This window comes from Crinia signifera, chromosome 2 (assembly GCF_055691185.1).
Source record: "Crinia signifera chromosome 2, ASM5569118v1, whole genome shotgun sequence".
Classification (NCBI taxonomy): domain Eukaryota; kingdom Metazoa; phylum Chordata; class Amphibia; order Anura; family Myobatrachidae; genus Crinia; species Crinia signifera.
Genome location: NC_139218.1, coordinates 237,422,908 through 237,441,526, shown reverse-complemented (window position 1 = coordinate 237,441,526; position 18,619 = coordinate 237,422,908).

Genomic DNA, 18,619 nt, shown 5'->3' with positions numbered 1-18,619 from the left:
AAAATACACGCGGGCAGAGATTGATGTGAAAGGTCAAATATTCTCTGTAAATCGCTGGAATATGTGTGTCAGACCTGGGCAAAAAGTCGATCGTAATCTATCCGTCGATTACGGAGCTTCTGCCAGTAGATCACGAGTGACTCCTAAAGTGGAAAACTCTTAGGGGCCCACTTATTATTGCATGTTTGCGGTTAATTCCCCGAAAACACCAGATTTTGGGGGTTAGCCGCAAATGTTAAGTATCCCCTGAATGTATGTAGGATGGACCGCAGCACAAATTTTCGTTACCTGCTGCGATCACCCCTGCTATGCTCGTGGCCGATTTCCCCAGGATTCTATGGGCGATGTGATCAACATCGGGCAGCATCGCATCAGGCCCCTAGGCTTCCACCATTCTGAGATGGTGGGACCACACTGCAAGAGGGGCAGTGGGGTCAGCAAGGGGTCAGGATAAACTGCACATGCGCAGACCAACAGATCGCAGGGACTGTCTCCAATCGGAGGCCCTGCACCTGCAGGGACATACATCACACTGATAGGATAGGATATTGCAATGCGATCCTGGGTGGTAAATCCTACCTAGATCGCATTGCAAATGTCTTCCTCTGGTAAAAGGGCCCCTTAATTACCCGTTGCAACAAGCAGCAGCTTCAGCAGGCCCAGGCATGCATTGCGCATTTTCCGAAACTCGACACACTTCAGGGGGAGGAGCGCAGAATATAAACAATAACAATCTGCGCTTCTGACAGTCCGTCCTGGATTCGGGTACTGGCATTTTTTGTTTTCTTTTCAGTGCAGGCTTGCTGGGACTTCCGCAACAATGTACAATAATTGAATCTGTTTTTTTACACTGTAATCAGTCCACCACCCTGGGGCACCAGGGACAGCCCCAGGATTCAGCCTAGCCTAGGCAGGATTCATTCTGGAGGGGGACTCCCCTTTATTGGGGGTCCTTACTCCCTAAGGGTCTCTGCCCGGGCTGACCGGTCAGGGGGTTAATGGTTCAGCCACGGGACCTTATATAGTAAGTGTGCCCCGGCTGGCCCATTACCCTGCTGGCTGGTTGGGTCCGGTGATGCTTCTCACAATACGGATGACCCCTATTCATTTTGTCGCCTGTATTTTGGGAACCAGGGCCGGCCTTTGAACCTGCTGCTGTTTTTCAAAATGATGGGGAACCACTATTTGGTTTGTTCCTACATTTTTAAAACCAGGACCTGCTCTTTGAGCCCAGGGCTGGTTATGGCTGTAAATTATTTATTTATTTTTACAATATTTTTTTACATTGCAGCCTGCACGAATAGCCGCCTATGCCATCGAGGAAATACGAATCCGTAAATACGGTAGTTTAGTAAATCTGCCCTATTTACGAATTGTATTTTCCAGAGAATATGGCCAATTACGGTCGTATAGAGTCATACCCGGCATCTGCCATATTCGTAAATCTTAGAAAATTTTCCCCTGAGAATATAAACCAGTATGCATGAATTTGTCGGTCTGTAAAGTACCTGCCTATGAATTGTGGGAGGTACTGAGAATTGTCTTTAACTAAGAACTAAACAGAAGAATTACTGTTTTCTAAATGAAGCATTGCCAGAAAACCACTTTTAGGTGAATTCACCACTATCTTAATGTGTTTCTGTTCTGACAAACAGGGTAGTGTCTCCCAGTCTCTCATAAGAGACTGGTGATTTATGTGGGAAGGTGCAGACTCAAGTTATAGGAAAAAACGTGGGCAATGATGCTCGAGTTACAGTGTAGATTGTGTCTAATAATTTGGCTATGCAAGGGCCTAGTCAAATGGTATGCTAGGGAGCTGCTAAGTATCGGGTGAGCCCAAATCACCCTGTTGAGTCAAGGAAGAAAAGAGGAAAGGATACCCAGTGCTCACCTGTGTGACTATTGCATATATATATATATATATATATATATATATATATATATATATATATATATATATGAGTTATGCTCATATGCAGGGCTACAGGGGGGTCAGACAGGGGCAGTGGCAGGGATGGGGCATTGGAATGCCCAGCATTTCATGGGCATTCCCATGCAAATGCTGGGCTTTCTATGCAAATAGCAGCATGTTGCGGGTTGCTGGCCATCTTCGGGCGTAAGCCCGCAAATATAAGTCAGTCTCCACTGACATATCCTTTGATGGATGCCGACCATCGAACGATTTCTCCGGCAGCGGGCACATGCGACACAACCCCTCACTGGTTGCGAGTGGATACAGGGTGGGGGGTCTTGCGATTCGGCGGGACGGGCACACTAGGATTCGATAAGCTGCGGGCTTCGCAGCTTACCAAGTCAATGAGAATCAGGGCCCTAATTCCACATTATTTGTCAATACAAGTCCAAAATGGCCCCATTTCGAATTGGAGTTTCTACCGAATGCGTGATATACTGGTCCTTGTTTAGAAAAACCCCTCTTTTAGCTGAAATGGTAATCTCATTAGTACAGTTTGGATAGTTAATATCCCCCAAAATTAATACCTGCTCCATATCTGCTGATTAGCTCTAGAAATAGTGCTTCCTCCATTTCTTTAATGTCAGGTGGCTTAAAGCATACCCTAGAAGTAATTTGTCTGTCACAGCTCACAAAAAGCATTGAATACTGCCCTTAGTATTATCCCCAATATGATCAGCTGATAGCTCCTTTAAACATGAGGTTTGATCTTACATAAAGACACCCACCCATCTACTATTTACTCTATCGTTTCTGAAAATGGTGTATCCATGTATTCCATGGGTACTCTTTACTTAGAACGGCGCCCACGATTTTGATCGTGGGCATCGTTAGTAAAAAATCTCGGGCATCTCGGGCATTGAATGCACTAAAAAATCGGTTGCGATGCGACCGACGAGATGCCCGCGATTTCCCATAGAGAACAATGTTAAATGTCTCAATTGACCCAATTTTCCTGTTCAATGCCTCAATTGACCCGATTTTTCCATAGGAAACAATGTTAAATGGACCACAGAGGCCAAATAGGCACCCTGAAGTGTATAATGGCCACCCAAATTGTTAACGCCACCCCACGATCAACGTCAACCCGAAGCGTGGCGAGCGCAGCGAGCCCACGAGGGGCGGCGGTACGCGTCCTACGAACTTTTCATACCCCCACTATCCACGTCGGCGTGGAGTTGAGAATAGAAAGTGTGGCGAGCGCAGCGTGCCACCGAGCCCGAAGCGTGGCGAGCGCAGCGTGCCCCGCGAGGGGACGCGGACAGCTGTGAAGGTATCTGCGTCCCCTCGCGGGGCTCGCTGCGCTCGCCACGCTTCGGGCACGGTGGCTCGCTGCGCTCGCCACACTTTCTATTCTCAACTCCACGCCGATGTGGATAGTGGGGGTATGAAAAGGTCGTAGGACGCGTACCGCCGCCCCTCGCGGGTTCGCTGCGCTCGCCACGCTTCGGGTTGACGTTGATCGTGGGGTGGCGTTAACAATTCGGGTGGCTTTTATACACTTCAGGGTGCCTATTTGGCCTCTGTGGCCCATTTAACATTGTTTCCTATGGAAAAATTGGGTCAATTGAGGCATTGAACAGGAAAATCGGGTCAATTGAGACATTTAACATTGTTCCCTATGGGAAATCTCGGGCATCTCGTCGGTCGCATCGCACCCGATTTTTTAGTGCATTCAATGCCCGAGATGGCCATGATGGGCGCCCTTCTAAGTAAAGAGTACCATTCCATGTTTTCGCGTCACACATTAGTTAGATTGTGAGTGCTTGTGAAGAGGTGTAAGCTGGCTATCTTATGTTAGGGGTATGTAACAAGTGACAAGCCATGAAACCACAGTATCTACATTATTCGTAATAAACTACAGCAAGTTGCTTCAGCAAGATATGTGCAGGCATTCAATTAGTATTGTGTGCGCCATATTGGGGGAAATTTACAAAAATATGACATTTCTACCCGTATATGGCCATATATTCCTATTACAAAGGCTAGCATACAAGCATTCATATTCTTTTCCCAGGGCTATTCATATTCAGGAATACGAATGCATACATCATCGAAAGATTATGAATCGGAATCACCATTCATTCGAATGGTAATTATAAATTTACTAACAAACTGTATGTAAAATACGGCTAATGCAGGTTGTATCCATTTGTTCCTGGGACTGGACGTAATTCAGCAGCTTAGTCAATTTCCCCCATTGTATTCCAACAGCAGCCATTGTTTTGGAGACCATATGGTTGTATTGGTTCAATTCAATTACTACCTTGAAATATAAATATTTCTATTACTTTTATTAACGTTTCATTTATTGGAGCTTTATTAAAGAAGAACATTAAAAGATAAGTGTGAAATAGGAAACCAAAGATAGAACAATACAACAATGCTAGGAGAGCAGAAAATATTTGTTTAACCCCTTCCTGACAGAGCTAGTTTTGGCGTTCCTGACAGAGCCATTTTTTTCAAATCTGACATGTCTCACTTAAGTGGGGATAACTTTTTTTTGCTTTTACTTATCCCAGTGATTTTGAGATTGTTTTTTCGTGACACATTGTACTTCAAATTAGTGGTAAATTTGGGTCGATACAGTCTGTGTTTTTTTGTGAAAAATACCAAAATGTCGTGAAAAAATGGAAAATTTAGCGATTTGCAAAATGTTAAATTTTCTGCTTGTGAGACAAATAATCATACCACTCAAAATAGTTAATAACTAACATAGACCATATGTCTACTTTATATTTCCATCATTATTTCAACTTCCTTTTAATTTTTTTGGACACTAGGAGGCTTACAATATGAATAGCAAATTCTCAAATTTTCAAGAAAATTTCAAACACTGATTTTTTTAGGGACCAGTTCAGTTCTGATGTGACTTTGAGGGACTTGTATGTGAGACACCCCCATAAATGATGCCATTTCAAAAACTGCACCCCTCACAGTATTCAAAACAGCATTTTGGAAGTTTGTTAACCCTTTAGGTGTTTCACAGGAATTAAAACAAAGTGTAGGTGAAATTTCAAAATTTCTTTTTTTTTGCAGATTTGCAATTTTAATACATTTTTCTAAGGAACACAGTACATTTTACTAGAGAAATGTGACTAAAAATTGATTCCCCCAATTCTTTTGTTTTCATAAATATCCTATATGTGGCCCTAGTGTGCACGTTGACCAAACCACAGGCTTCATAATAGAAGGAGCACCTACTTGATTTTGGAGACTCCTTTTTCTGAGATTATTTTTTAGGCACCATGTAGGTTTCTAGGCACCATAAGATGCTAAAATTTAGGAACCCCCCCACAAGTGACCCCATTTTGCAAACTACACCCCTCAGGGAATTCATCTAGGGGTATAGTGTACATTTCAAACCCCCAGGGGTTTCACCAATTGTGGTACAACTGGGCATTGAAAATGAAAAATTAAATTTTTTACACAAAAATGCAGTTCTGGCTCAAAATTTTTAATTTTCACAAGGAATGAAGGAGAAAAAGCACCCCAAAATATGTGCCCCAATTTCTCCCGAGTACGGCAATGCCTCACATGTGACCAAAAAATACCAGTTGGGTGCATGGCAGGACTCCGAAGGGAAGGAGTGATTTTTGGATTTTGCAGCTCAGATTCTGGTGGAATTTTGGTGGGTGCTATGTCGCATTAGCAAGACCCCCCAAGCACCAATACAGTGGAACCCCCCCACAAGTCACCCCATTTTGCAAACTACACCCCTCAGGGAATTCATCTAGGGGTATAGTGTACATTTCAAACCCCCAGGGGTTTCACCAATTTTGATACAAGTGGGCAGTGAAAATGAAAAATTAAATTTTTTTACACAAAAATGCAGTTCTGGCTCAAAATTTTTAATTTTCAGAAGGTATGAAGGAGAAAAAGCACCCCAAAATCTGTGCCCCAATTTCTCCCGAGTACGGCAATGCCTCACATGTGACCAAAAAATACCAGTTGGGTGCATGGCAGGACTCAGAAGGGAAGGAGTGATTTTTGGATTTTGCAGCACAGATTTTGGTGGAATGAATGGTGGGTGCTATGTTGCATCAATACAGTGGAACCCCCCCACAAGTCACCCCATTTTGCAAAGTACACCCCTCAGGGAATTCATCTAGGGGTAGAGTGTACATTTCAAACCCCCAGGGGTTTCACCAATTTTGATACAAGTGGGCAGTGAAAATGAAAAATTACATTTTTTTACACAAAAATGCAGTTCTGCCTCAAAATTTTTAATTTTCAGAAGGTATGAAGGAGAAAAAGCACCCCAAATCTGTGCCCCAATTTCTCCCGAGTACGGCAATGCCTGACATGTGACCATAAAATACCAGTTGGGTGCATGGCAGGACTCAGAACGGAAGGAGTGATTTTGTGGATTTTGCAGCTCAGATTCTGGTGGAATTTTGGTGGGTGCTATGTCGCATTAGCAAGACCCCCCAAGCACCAATACAGTGGAACCCCCCCACAAGTCACCCCATTTTGCAAACTACACCCCTCAGGGAATTCATCTAGGGGTATAGTGTACATTTCAAACCCCCAGGGGTTTCACCAATTTTGATACAAGTGGGCAGTGAACATGAAAAATTACATTTTTTTACACAAAAATGCAGTTCTGGCTCAAAATTTTTCATTTTCAGAAGGTATGAAGGAGAAAAAGCACCCCAAAATCTGTGCCCCAATTTCTCCCGAGTACGGAAATGCCTGACATGTGACCAAAAAATACCAGTTGGGTGCATGGCAGGACTCAGAAGGGAAGGAGTGATTTTTGGATTTTGCAGCTCAGATTCTGGTGGAATTTTGGTGGGTGCTATGTGGCATTAGCAAGACCCCCCAAGCACCAATACAGTGGAACCCCCCCACAAGTCACCCCATTTTGCAAACTACACCCCTCAGGGAATTCATCTAGGGGTATAGTGTACATTTCAAACCCCCAGGGGTTTCACCAATTTTGATACAAGTGGGCAGTGAACATGAAAAATAACATTTTTTTACACAAAAATGCAGTTCTGGCTCAAAATTTTTCATTTTCAGAAGGTATGAAGGAGAAAAAGCACCCCAAAATCTGTGCCCCAATTTCTCCCGAGTACGGCAATGCCTGACATGTGACCAAAAAATACCAGTTGGGTGCATGGCAGGACTCAGAAGGGAAGGAGTGATTTTTGGATTTTGCAGCTCAGATTCTGGTGGAATTTTGGTGGGTGCTATGTGGCATTAGCAAGACCCCCCAAGCACCAATACAGTGGAACCCCCCCACAAGTCACCCCATTTTGCAAACTACACCCCTCAGGGAATTCATCTAGGGGTATAGTGTACATTTCAAACCCCCAGGGGTTTCACCAATTTTGATACAAGTGGGCAGTGAACATGAAAAATAACATTTTTTTACACAAAAATGCAGTTCTGGCTCAAAATTTTTCATTTTCAGAAGGTATGAAGGAGAAAAAGCACCCCAAAATCTGTGCCCCAATTTCTCCCGAGTACGGCAATGCCTGACATGTGACCAAAAAATACCAGTTGGGTGCATGGCAGGACTCAGAACGGAAGGAGTGATTTTTTGGATTTTGCAGCTCAGATTCTGGTGGAATGAATGGTGGGTGCTATGTTGCACCAATACAGTGGAACCCCCCCACAAGTCACCCCATTTTGCAAACTACACCCCTCAGGGAATTCATCTAGGGGTATAGTGTACATTTCAAACCCCCAGGGGTTTCACCAATTTTGATACAAGTGGGCAGTGAACATGAAAAATAACATTTTTTTACACAAAAATGCAGTTCTGGCTCAAAATTTTTCATTTTCAGAAGGTATGAAGGAGAAAAAGCACCCCAAAATCTGTGCCCCAATTTCTCCCGAGTACGGCAATGCCTGACATGTGACCAAAAAATACCAGTTGGGTGCATGGCAGGACTCAGAAGGGAAGGAGTGATTTTTGGATTTTGCAGCTCAGATTCTGGTGGAATTTTGGTGGGTGCTATGTGGCATTAGCAAGACCCCCCAAGCACCAATACAGTGGAACCCCCCCACAAGTCACCCCATTTTGCAAACTACACCCCTCAGGGAATTCATCTAGGGGTATAGTGTACATTTCAAACCCCCAGGGGTTTCACCAATTTTGATACAAGTGGGCAGTGAACATGAAAAATAACATTTTTTTACACAAAAATGCAGTTCTGGCTCAAAATTTTTCATTTTCAGAAGGTATGAAGGAGAAAAAGCACCCCAAAATCTGTGCCCCAATTTCTCCCGAGTACGGCAATGCCTGACATGTGACCAAAAAATAGCAGTTGGGTGCATGGCAGGACTCAGAACGGAAGGAGTGATTTTTTGGATTTTGCAGCTCAGATTCTGGTGGAATGAATGGTGGGTGCTATGTTGCACCAATACAGTGGAACCCCCCCACAAGTCACCCCATTTTGCGAAGTACACCCCTCAGGGAATTCATCTAGGGGTAGAGTGTACATTTCAAACCCCCAGGGGTTTCACCAATTTTGATACAAGTGGGCAGTGAAAATGAAAAATTACATTTTTTTACACAAAAATGCAGTTCTGGCTCAAAATTTTTCATTTTCAGAAGGAATGAAGGAGACAAAGCACCCCAAAATCTGTGCCCCAATTTCTCCCGAGTACGGCAATGCCTCATGTGTGACCAAAAAGTGGCAGGACTCAGAAGGGAAGGAGTGATATTTGGATTTTGCAGCACAAATTCTGGTGGAATAATGGTGGGTGCTATGTCGCATTAGCAAGACCCCCAAAGCACCAATACAGTGGAACCCCCCCACAAGTGACCCCATTTTGCAAACTACACCCCTCAGGGAATTCATCTAGGGGTATAGTGTACATTTCAAACCCCCAGGGGTTTCACCAATTTTGATACAAGTGGGCAGTGAACATGAAAAATTACATTTTTTTACACAAAAATGCAGTTCTGGCTCAAAATTTTTCAATTTCACAAGGAATGAAGGAGAAAAAGCACCCCAAAATCTGTGCCCCAATTTCTCCCAAGTACGGCAATGCCTCACATGTGACCAAAAAATACCAGTTGGGTGCATGGCAGGACTCAGAAGGGAAGGAGTGATTTTTGGATTTTGCGGCTCAGATTCTGGTGGAATGAATGGTGGGTGCTATGTGGCATTAGCAAGACCCCCGAAGCACGGTGAAATTATGAACCTAATATTCCATAGATGTGTGGTATAATTTAAAACACTCCTTTATACATAGGCCGGGTTTGTCGGGGCAAGTGTCACACTGGAAAATAGTTTGCTTTCTTATTCCCTTTTTATAGCAAACTTTGCACCTTTTTTGTGTCCTGCCCTTTTTTCCAGTGGAGGGGATTTCATCAGGAAAATGCTGCCCTGGTACAATACGGGGGCCAGTACTAGAAGTACTGGGGCCCTCTGCCTGCTGGTTCCCAAATATTAGGCCCTTTATGACTTCCTCTTGAAAGTGCATAAATGTCCCCCTCTGGCCGGTAGAACGGAATAGCACGTAAGCGTTATACAGTGCCATCTGGATGATATACACGGCCACCTTCTTGTACCAGATTTTTGTTTTCCGCAGGGCACTGTACGGCTTCAGTACCTGATCTGAAAGATCCACTCCGCCCATGTACCTATTGTAATCCAGGATACAATTAGGTTTGGAGGTGTGGGTACTGGTACCTCGTACAGGGACGGAGGTGGTACTGTCTCCGTGAATTGTTGTCAGTATAAGGACATCCCTCTTGTCCTTATATTTGACCAACAACATATTTTCGTTGCATATTCCCCTGCTTTCACCCCTTCTCATTACTTGGGCAATGTGCGTTTTTGGGAGGCCTCTTTGGTTCTTGCGCACAGTACCGCAAGCTGCTGTACCTCTTGAACCAAGGGCCTTAAACAGGGGGATGCTAGTGTAAAAGTTATCCACATAGAGGTGATAACCTTTATCCAGGAAGGGGTGCACTAAATCCCAGACAATTTTCCCACTAACACCTACGAGGGAGGGGGGGCATTCTGGCGGTTCAATTCTTGAATCCTTCCCTTCATATACCCTAAACCTGTGAGTGTACCCTGAGGTGCTTTCACACAGCTTATACATTTTTATGCCATACCTTGCCCTCTTATTGGGAAGGTACTGGCGGAATTTAACCCTTCCTTTAAAATGTATAAGGGACTCGTCGATACAAATAAATTTTTCAGGGATGTACACCTCTTCAAATTTGGCACTGAAATGATCAATGACCGGCCTGACTTTGAATAGCCGGTCAAAGGTGGGATCATCTCTGGGTGGGCACTGTGCATTATCGGTGTAATGTATGAATTTAAGAATTGTCTCAAATCGAGTCCGGGGCATGGCCATACGGTAAAATGGAGTACTGTACAGAACATCTGTACTCCAATATTGCCTAATTTCTGGCTTTTTTACTATGCCCATATGAAACACCAGACCCCAAAACGTCATCATCTCTACTGCATCTACAGGGGTCCACCTAGCAAATGATGACGTGGGGTTTTGAGCAATAAACTGCTGGGCATATAAATTAGTTTGGTCCACCATTAAATTTATAAAATCATCAGAGAAAAATAATTTGAAAAAGTCAATTTCTCTGAGACCTGTGGAATCAAATTGGATTCCTGGCATGCCCAAAAACTCAGGAACCTGGGGCTCAAAATTGTCTGGTGGTGGGGTCCATACTAGATCAATTATTGGGGGGGGAATCTCAGCTGATCTACGGGGGCGTCTTTGAGGGGGTCCCTCATCAGCAGAGGAGGAAGAGGAGCTTAAGGCAAATCCTTCAAATTCCCCGCTTGCATCACTGCCTGTGTCAGAGTCAGAAGCAAGCATGGCATATGCCTCCTCCACTGAATACATTCTCCTGGATGATTGGGAGGACATTTGGGAGGACATTTGGGAGGACATTTGGGAGGACATTTTTATTTTTGTGTTACCGGTAGTGAAATGTTTCAACACGTGTATAGTGTAGGGGGGGGCACAAACTTTATTTCAATCCGGGGGGTATGTAGTGTGTAGTGTGTATGTAGTGCAGAAAAAAAAAAAATGCTTTATACCAATAAAAAAAAAAAAAATGAAGGGGTTAAAAAAAAAAAAAAATGAAGGGGTTAAAAAAAAAAAAAAGGAAGGGGTTAAAAAAAAAAAAGGTCCTGCGCCAAAAATTGAGCACAGATGTTGGTCAGTAACGTCTGTCACTGAACAGCGCTCAAAGGCAACAGGAATTTGATCAAAAAAAAAAAAAAATAGATCAACCCTGTGCCGAAAAAGATGATCAGTGATGTACGTCACTGATCAGCGCACAGCGGCCACAGGACACCCACAAAATCACAGTGTGTGTAAAAAAAAAAATTAAAAAAATACCCCACAGCACACACACAAAAAAAAAAGGTGATCAGTGATGCGACACTGATTACCAGTGAGGTGCAGCAGGTGCACAACCTTTGGTGCAACTGACAGGTATATATAAAAAAAAAAAAACCTCTGTACCCCCAAAAAAGTTGCTGATCACCTCAGATATAGTGATCAGCACAAAAGGCGGGGACAGCAGACACAAAATTTAGCACTCTCTATCACTATCTCTCTCTATCTCTCTATCTCTCACTATCTAACACTATCTAACACTCTATGACACTGCAGCAGCAGCACTCACAGGTATATCTATATATAAAAAAAAACCTGCGCCCCCAAAAAGTTACTGATCAGTTAATTTATACTGATCAGCACAAAAGGAGGGGGCAGCAGTCAGTTATATAAAAAATATATAGCACAATCTGTCACTATCTCTCTCTATCTCTCTCTATCTCTCTCTCTCTATCTCTCTCTATCTCTCTATAACTATCACACTGCAGCAGCACAAAATATAGCACTCTGTCAGTAGGCCTCTCTCTCTATCTCTCTCTCTCTATCTCTCTCTCTCTATCTATAACTATATCACACTGCAGCAGCACAAAATATAGCACTCTCTGACACTATCTCTCTCTCTATCTCTCTCTATCTCTCTCTATCTCTCTCTATCTCTCTCTCTCTATCTCTCTCTATCTCTCTCTATCTATCTCTATCTATCTCTCTATCTATCTAGCTAATACTAATACAGTGCAGCAGCACAATATCACAGTATGGCACAATTATTGCACAGGATCCAGGAAGCAATCAGCAGCGATCAGGTAAGTATTGCAGCAAGTATTTCTGGTCAGTATGGCGGCAGGGGGGTACGGTGACCGCACTGCACGCTTTCCAGACCGGAATGGCGTCTGCAGTGCAGTCACCGTTAGTTTAAATCTCCCTCCTTGGCTGTGATTGGTCCGTCGGTCCGACGGACCAATCACGGCCTTTGGGGGCGGGCGGGGTGAGGTGGGGTGACACCAGTGTCACCCTTACACCCCGCGGTGATTGGTGCTGTACTTTACAGCACCAATCACCTCTGATCCCGTGTCACCGGCGAACGTTATTCGCCGGTGACACAGGAAAACGCTGTGAATGGCTGTTCACACTGAACAGCCAATCACAGCGATCGCCGACGGGGGGGCGGCATCGCAGCCCCCCCGGGGCATGCACGGACATGTCTGCTGTCAGGGACAGCAGACATGTTGAAACTGTCACCGCGTCTATAGACGCGGTGACAGTTTAAATCCATGACGTACATTTACGCCATGTGTCGGGAAGTGCTTCCCGACCATGACGTAAATGTACGTCAAATGTCGGGAAGGGGTTAATAACTGGCTGCAACATTTCCACATAAAAATACAGTGACACATTTTCACTTGCACAATAGTGTGTGAATCCTCTGGTGTTAAACAAGATTTCTGTGTGAAGCACTTTTATGAGCTCTCTGGTGTTTACAAAGGTTGGTTTCCTGGCTGCATTAGTATAAGGAGTCTGATTAATAACTAAAGAGAATTATTGCCTATTGCTTATCTATTACTGTATTGTTATTGTCATTGCATTCTTTTTTGGGCTCCACTTCCCTAGGGATTCCAACCCCAGGCTAAGCAGGCTAGATTGAGTTGCCATTATAATAGGGGCGGGCATCCCATGCTACGGGTCTTCCTAAAATAGGGTCACCAACCCTGGCTGTTTCGGTATATTGCTGGTTAGTGAAAAATAAGGCAGATCGGATGCAGTTTCCCACATGTTTCACTACCAGTTTAGGCTAAATAATCCAGGGTTGGTTGTGAAATTGCTTAGGTTTCCCATGCAAGTTTTTTTTGTTGTTTTGTTTTTTACATTATATAAGCTGAGGTATCTTGCTGTAATCATTTTTAGAAGGTGTCCTAGAGCAAAATAGTTTGAGATCCCCTGTTCTGTTCTATTCCTCATAACTTCCGAAAATCGGGTCCCGCAATCCTCCCGCATTGGTCAGGCAGGGGCTAAAATTCCGCAAATCACGTAATTTCACATCATTTTAGCCCCTCCCCCAATTTGCGGACTCCCGTGAATTGCGTTGTTTGCCTGCCATGGGGGTGGGGCTTGATGACGTCTGCCTGCCCTCTGACATGCTACTATCAGGTCTCCTCTGGGCTTCTCCCGGAAAGGAGAAAACAAAAGTCGCCAAGTATGGGCTCAGTCCTAGTTCCTTTGTTTTTCTTAATTTCTTTCCTGGCACTTATTATCTCTTTTGGATTTCAGCATAATCTATAAGCAGTTGATATTGAAATCTATCTACATGTTTTTATAGACTGTGGGGTGTTTATAGACTGTGGGGTGTTTATGGTTAGGGTTATAGACTGCGGTGTGTGTGCAGAGGCGTAGCTAGGGTGGAGCCAGCGGAGCACAAGCTCCAGGAGCCGACATGTCACCTGGCGCCTGAGCTCTGCTGCCGGCTCCCCTGCCCTGCTCGCCCGCTCCCTGCTGTGCCCGGCATCAGTCAGTGGGGCAGCGGCGTAACTATCGCTCAGCAGACCCGGCGGGGGGGATGTGCCGAAAACACCAAGCAGCATCACCTGAGCCCGACGCCGCCAACACCCCTTCCCCTGGTCCCCTCCACCTGTCGGGGGGCGCCCCTATCTCACTCACCTCCACCTGAGGAGGGTTCTCCGGTCCCGGTCCTGCAACCCGGCGGCTCCCGGCAGGACAGTGCCGCACATGACATCTGCGGCCTCCTCTGGACTGGAAGCCTCGGCCACACACACTGTCCGCTGGACAGTGGATCGCCATCTACAGCAGACGCTGGCAGGACAGCCTGGACGGCACGGATCCAGGGATACCATCTCCAGAAGCCACCTGTGCACTCACCAACCCACACCTCCCTCTGGGAATACCCCAGTTAAGGTAAAATAAAGGGGGCACAAGGGGCTTCCATACTCCACTAAATCAAGGTGGTGGCGGTGGGGGGAAATAGCTGGGAGGGGGGGTGGGGCGCGCGCGAAACATGCCCTTGCTCCGGGCACCCTGGCACTTAGCTACACCACTGTGTGTGTGTATGGTTTGAGTTACAGGCTGCGATTCGTGTATGTATGGTTAGGGTTGCAGGTGGGTGGTGAATGGTTGGGCTGTGGGGGGAATATATAGTTAGAGTTAGTTAGGGTTAGGCTACTTAAGGAGCCCATAAACGGTCCGTTGTGTATGGCTCCGCGCATCACATAGTATGGTACAAAAAGTATGTGCTGCACATACTTTTTGTACTAGGTACACATCGGATCGGATCGCAGTGCATGCACACTGCATGCACTAGGGATCCGATCCAATGTGTGCTAATTAAGTCCCAAACGGATCCGTTAAACGGACCGTGTATGGGCTGCATTAGGCTAAGTGAGAGGGAGTGTATAGTTAGGCTGCGGGAGGGTGTCTAGTTAGACTACAGAGGTGTATAGTTAGGCTGAAGGGAGGGTGTATAGTTCGGCTTCAGGGGGGGTGTCAGTGGCGTAACTATAAATTTTGCTCCAAACTGCCCAAAAATTTGTCCCCCCATGGCATTTTGGTAAGACAAATACAACACTGTATATATAAACATAGGAAGTTGGGCTGCCAATATCTAAATTATGTTTGTCCTAACACTATCAGTGGTAATGGTATAATGTGAAAACTATATTCTCAAATGTATACAGTTATGATGGTCACCACCAGATGGTGCCGTACTCTATGATATATCAATGTGAAAAGAATGTATGAAGAAAGAATACATTTTAATATCTAAATAATACAGTGGAAGTGCAAATATTGTTAACAAAAGAAAATACCAATTAATATAAATGTAAAAAAGGGGGGCATGCATGCAAATATTCGGAACCAAATCCGGTGGGGCTGTTGGATAACTTAGTCCCTCTTTCAATAAGAATGACACCAGACTGCTGTGTGATAATACCAGGGGGTGTGTTGCAGGGAGCTGGGGTCCCTACTCCCTGCAGTGCACAAGCCCCTGGATTACCTTTTGACAAGTGTGTTCCTAGCGTCCCCCGCTGTTAGACCGTTCCCTCGTAGAGGGTGGATGCTGTGGCCTCCTCCAGTGGTGTAACTATACATTTTGCTCCCCCAAGCCAAAATAGTTTTGGGTGCCCCCCCCATAAGGCCCCTTACACATTCTGCCACACACCATAATGCCACTTACACTGTATGCCACACACTATAATGCCACTTACACATTACACAACACACAGCAATGCCCAGTATACATTATACCAAACACCATAATGCCCCTCACACTATGTCAGACCGTAATGCCCTTCACACTATAAATCACACACCATAATGCTACTTACACTATATGCCACACATTGTAATGCCCCTTACACTATACCCCACACACCGTAATGCCCCTTACACTATATGTCGCACACCATAATGCCCCCTAAACCATATGCCGCACACCGTAATGCCCCTTACACTTTACGCTGGACACTGTAATGCCCCTTACACTATACCTCACACCGTAATAACTATACCTTACACCGTAATGCCCCTTACACTATACACCACACCGCAATGCCCATTACACTACACGTCGCACACCATGATGCCCATTACACTATATGCCTCACACCATGATGCCCCTTACACTATACGCACACACTGTAATGCTCCTCACACTATACTAAGTGTCCATGCCCCAACCCCAGCAGAGATACAGTACATACACCACATACCTGTTGGACAGGCAGGTAAATAAACCTGTCCCTGCAGCAACTTCAGCACAAGAGGATGGGCAGCATCACTCATCCTCACCAGCTGCCCACATGCCCCCTTAAAGCAGCAGTGACTACATGACTGTCAGTGGCGTTACTATCGCCCCGCAGCCGCCGCGGTAGCGGGGAGGCGCTTGGAAGGTGAGGGTGCCGGGGGGCTGCGGGCAGGGGCGTAACTACCATAGGTGCAGGGGGTGCAGCTGCTATGGGGCCCAGAGCTGAAGGGGGCCCATCTTTGCTCTCAATCTAATATGTTTTGCATACATTTATCAGCTGCTAAATAGGGGGCCCTTACAAACTGTTGCTATGGGGCCTACGAATATCTAGTTACGCCTCTGGCTGCGGGGCTATTGTTACCTGTCCCGCTGCGTCTGCCATGGGACCTTTCGCCGGCTCTCCGTCTCCCTGCTCTGCCGGCTCAATAAAAAATGTGAAACACAGAAAATGGCTGCCCCCTTAATGCAGACCGTTTTTGAGGATGCTAGAGGAGGCGGAGGCCTCCTCTAGCATCTTTAAAAACAGTCTGCTGTAGGGGCAGCCATTTTCTGAGTGACATGTTTTTTATGACAGCAGGAGCTGGGAGAGCAGGGAGACAGAGAGCCGCAGCGCAGACTGATTCGCCACCGACGGAAGGTCCCGGGGCAGACGCAGCGGCACTACGTGGAGGGGTAAGGGGGTTGGGGGGTCGAGCTGGGGGGGGGGGGGGGGGGCATGCAAAAGAGTTGTGGCGGGGGGGGGGGGGAGTTTTTTTCATAGTTACACCACTGATGACTGTGTGCTACTGCATAATATAAACAGTCTCTGGGTGCTGGTGCTGCACAAGCTCTGTTACCACACAGGCTGTGGTGCAGGTGTGCAGCACTGCAGCTACATTATAAGGTCTTCTAGCACTGTTTTGCAGGCAGGCAGGCAGGAGAGAGGCTTACAAGTGGGGCAGCGCTTGTGCGTGCTGTGTGCGACTGTGCGCTGCTGCTTTCAACCCTCAGCGGCCAGGAAAGCGAGTGGCACCGGCAGCCAGCCTGTAAGGAAAAAAAATCAGGGGGAGGAGTCAGGGATGCAAGCGCTTCCTCCGCGTCTCTGACTCACATCATCTGTTCGGGGAGCAATGCCGCTTCTGCCGCAGACCACATGGCGCTGTCTCCTCCAAGCCGCTGCGGTATCTGCGGCACTATAGCTATGCCACTGATGCTGACTGTCTAGAAGATGGGGACCATGGCATTCCCACAAAATGGAGGCGGCACCTCCAAAGAGTTGCAGACTGCAGCAGCTTTGTCATACCTCCCAACTGTTCCGTTTTCTAATTTTTGGGGGGATGTTCCCACATCCTGCCTAGTGCCAGCAGTGTCCCGTGGTGGTGGTGGGGGGGGGGGGGTCAGTTTGGAGTCCCCCTGCCACCCATGAATAGATGCTGTGCGCATATTCATGCCCTTACAGAGGCGAAACCGGGGGCATGGCCTCACAGGAGCAACGCAAGCATAGGCCATGCCCCTTCCCAGCAGGCCACACCCCAAAATTTTCAGGCACGCCTTTGTCGCGCACCAGCGTCCCTCCTCCTCCCTGAGGTATGGCTTTGTGAATGATGAGGCAGGACGCGTACTGCACATATAACCAGTACAGGTCCTGAACATACAGTTACATCAGTACACTGTGGAATAGTTATTTGAAGCAGGGATTAGGGAGGATAAGTGATCCAGAGGAGAAGTGGCCTATGACAACCAATCATCACTGAAGTAACATGTATAATATGCATGATATAAAATTATACAGAGAAGCTGATTGGTTGCCATGGGCCACTTCTCCTCTGGATCACTTCTCCTTTATCGCTGCTACATACAGGGGTAGATCAACTGAATCATTCCTATTATTCCTTCATTTTGTATTCACATCACAGCATTAACTATGCATGTACACCAAAACCGAGTTTGTAAGGAACTGCCAAGAATAATAAACCTAGAAACAATTAAATCCCGGCCAAGATGAGCAAGCTGCCATCCTATTTATCCAGTAATATTTTTTGGTCTATCTAGAAAAAAAAGTGATGTCATTCAGAGATTTGTTAGGAACAACAGAAGCATTTCAGAATAAGTGAGTTATGCATGAATCAGAGCACATTTTCTTTTGAAAAGTCAAAATCGGGCTATAAATTCTGTACAGACATTCCAGGAATTTATTTCTGAAATCTACTAGCTGAGGGACTAAAGTTCTGCTTTTATGTTGTTTTCTTTTTTATTTATTTACTGTCATACGTATTCTATTAGCCCCATTAATTATTTGTCAGAAAAAAATGAGGCTAATATTGAGAATAGTGAGTGGCAAAAAAAAATTCCCGTTTTCAAGGGAGAAATATTGGGATCTGGGATAATTTCCGTCACCCATGAGTTATTTTGCTCTGAAGGGCTGGTTATTTTAGATTATGGTTTATATGCCAGCATGGGGGTTCAGCAGGGCTGGCTCTACCATTAGGCAGCTTTAGGCAGCTGCCTAGGGTGCAAGCATCTGGGGAGCGCCACCAAGTCTGCCTATCACAAAATTAAGGATGTCTATG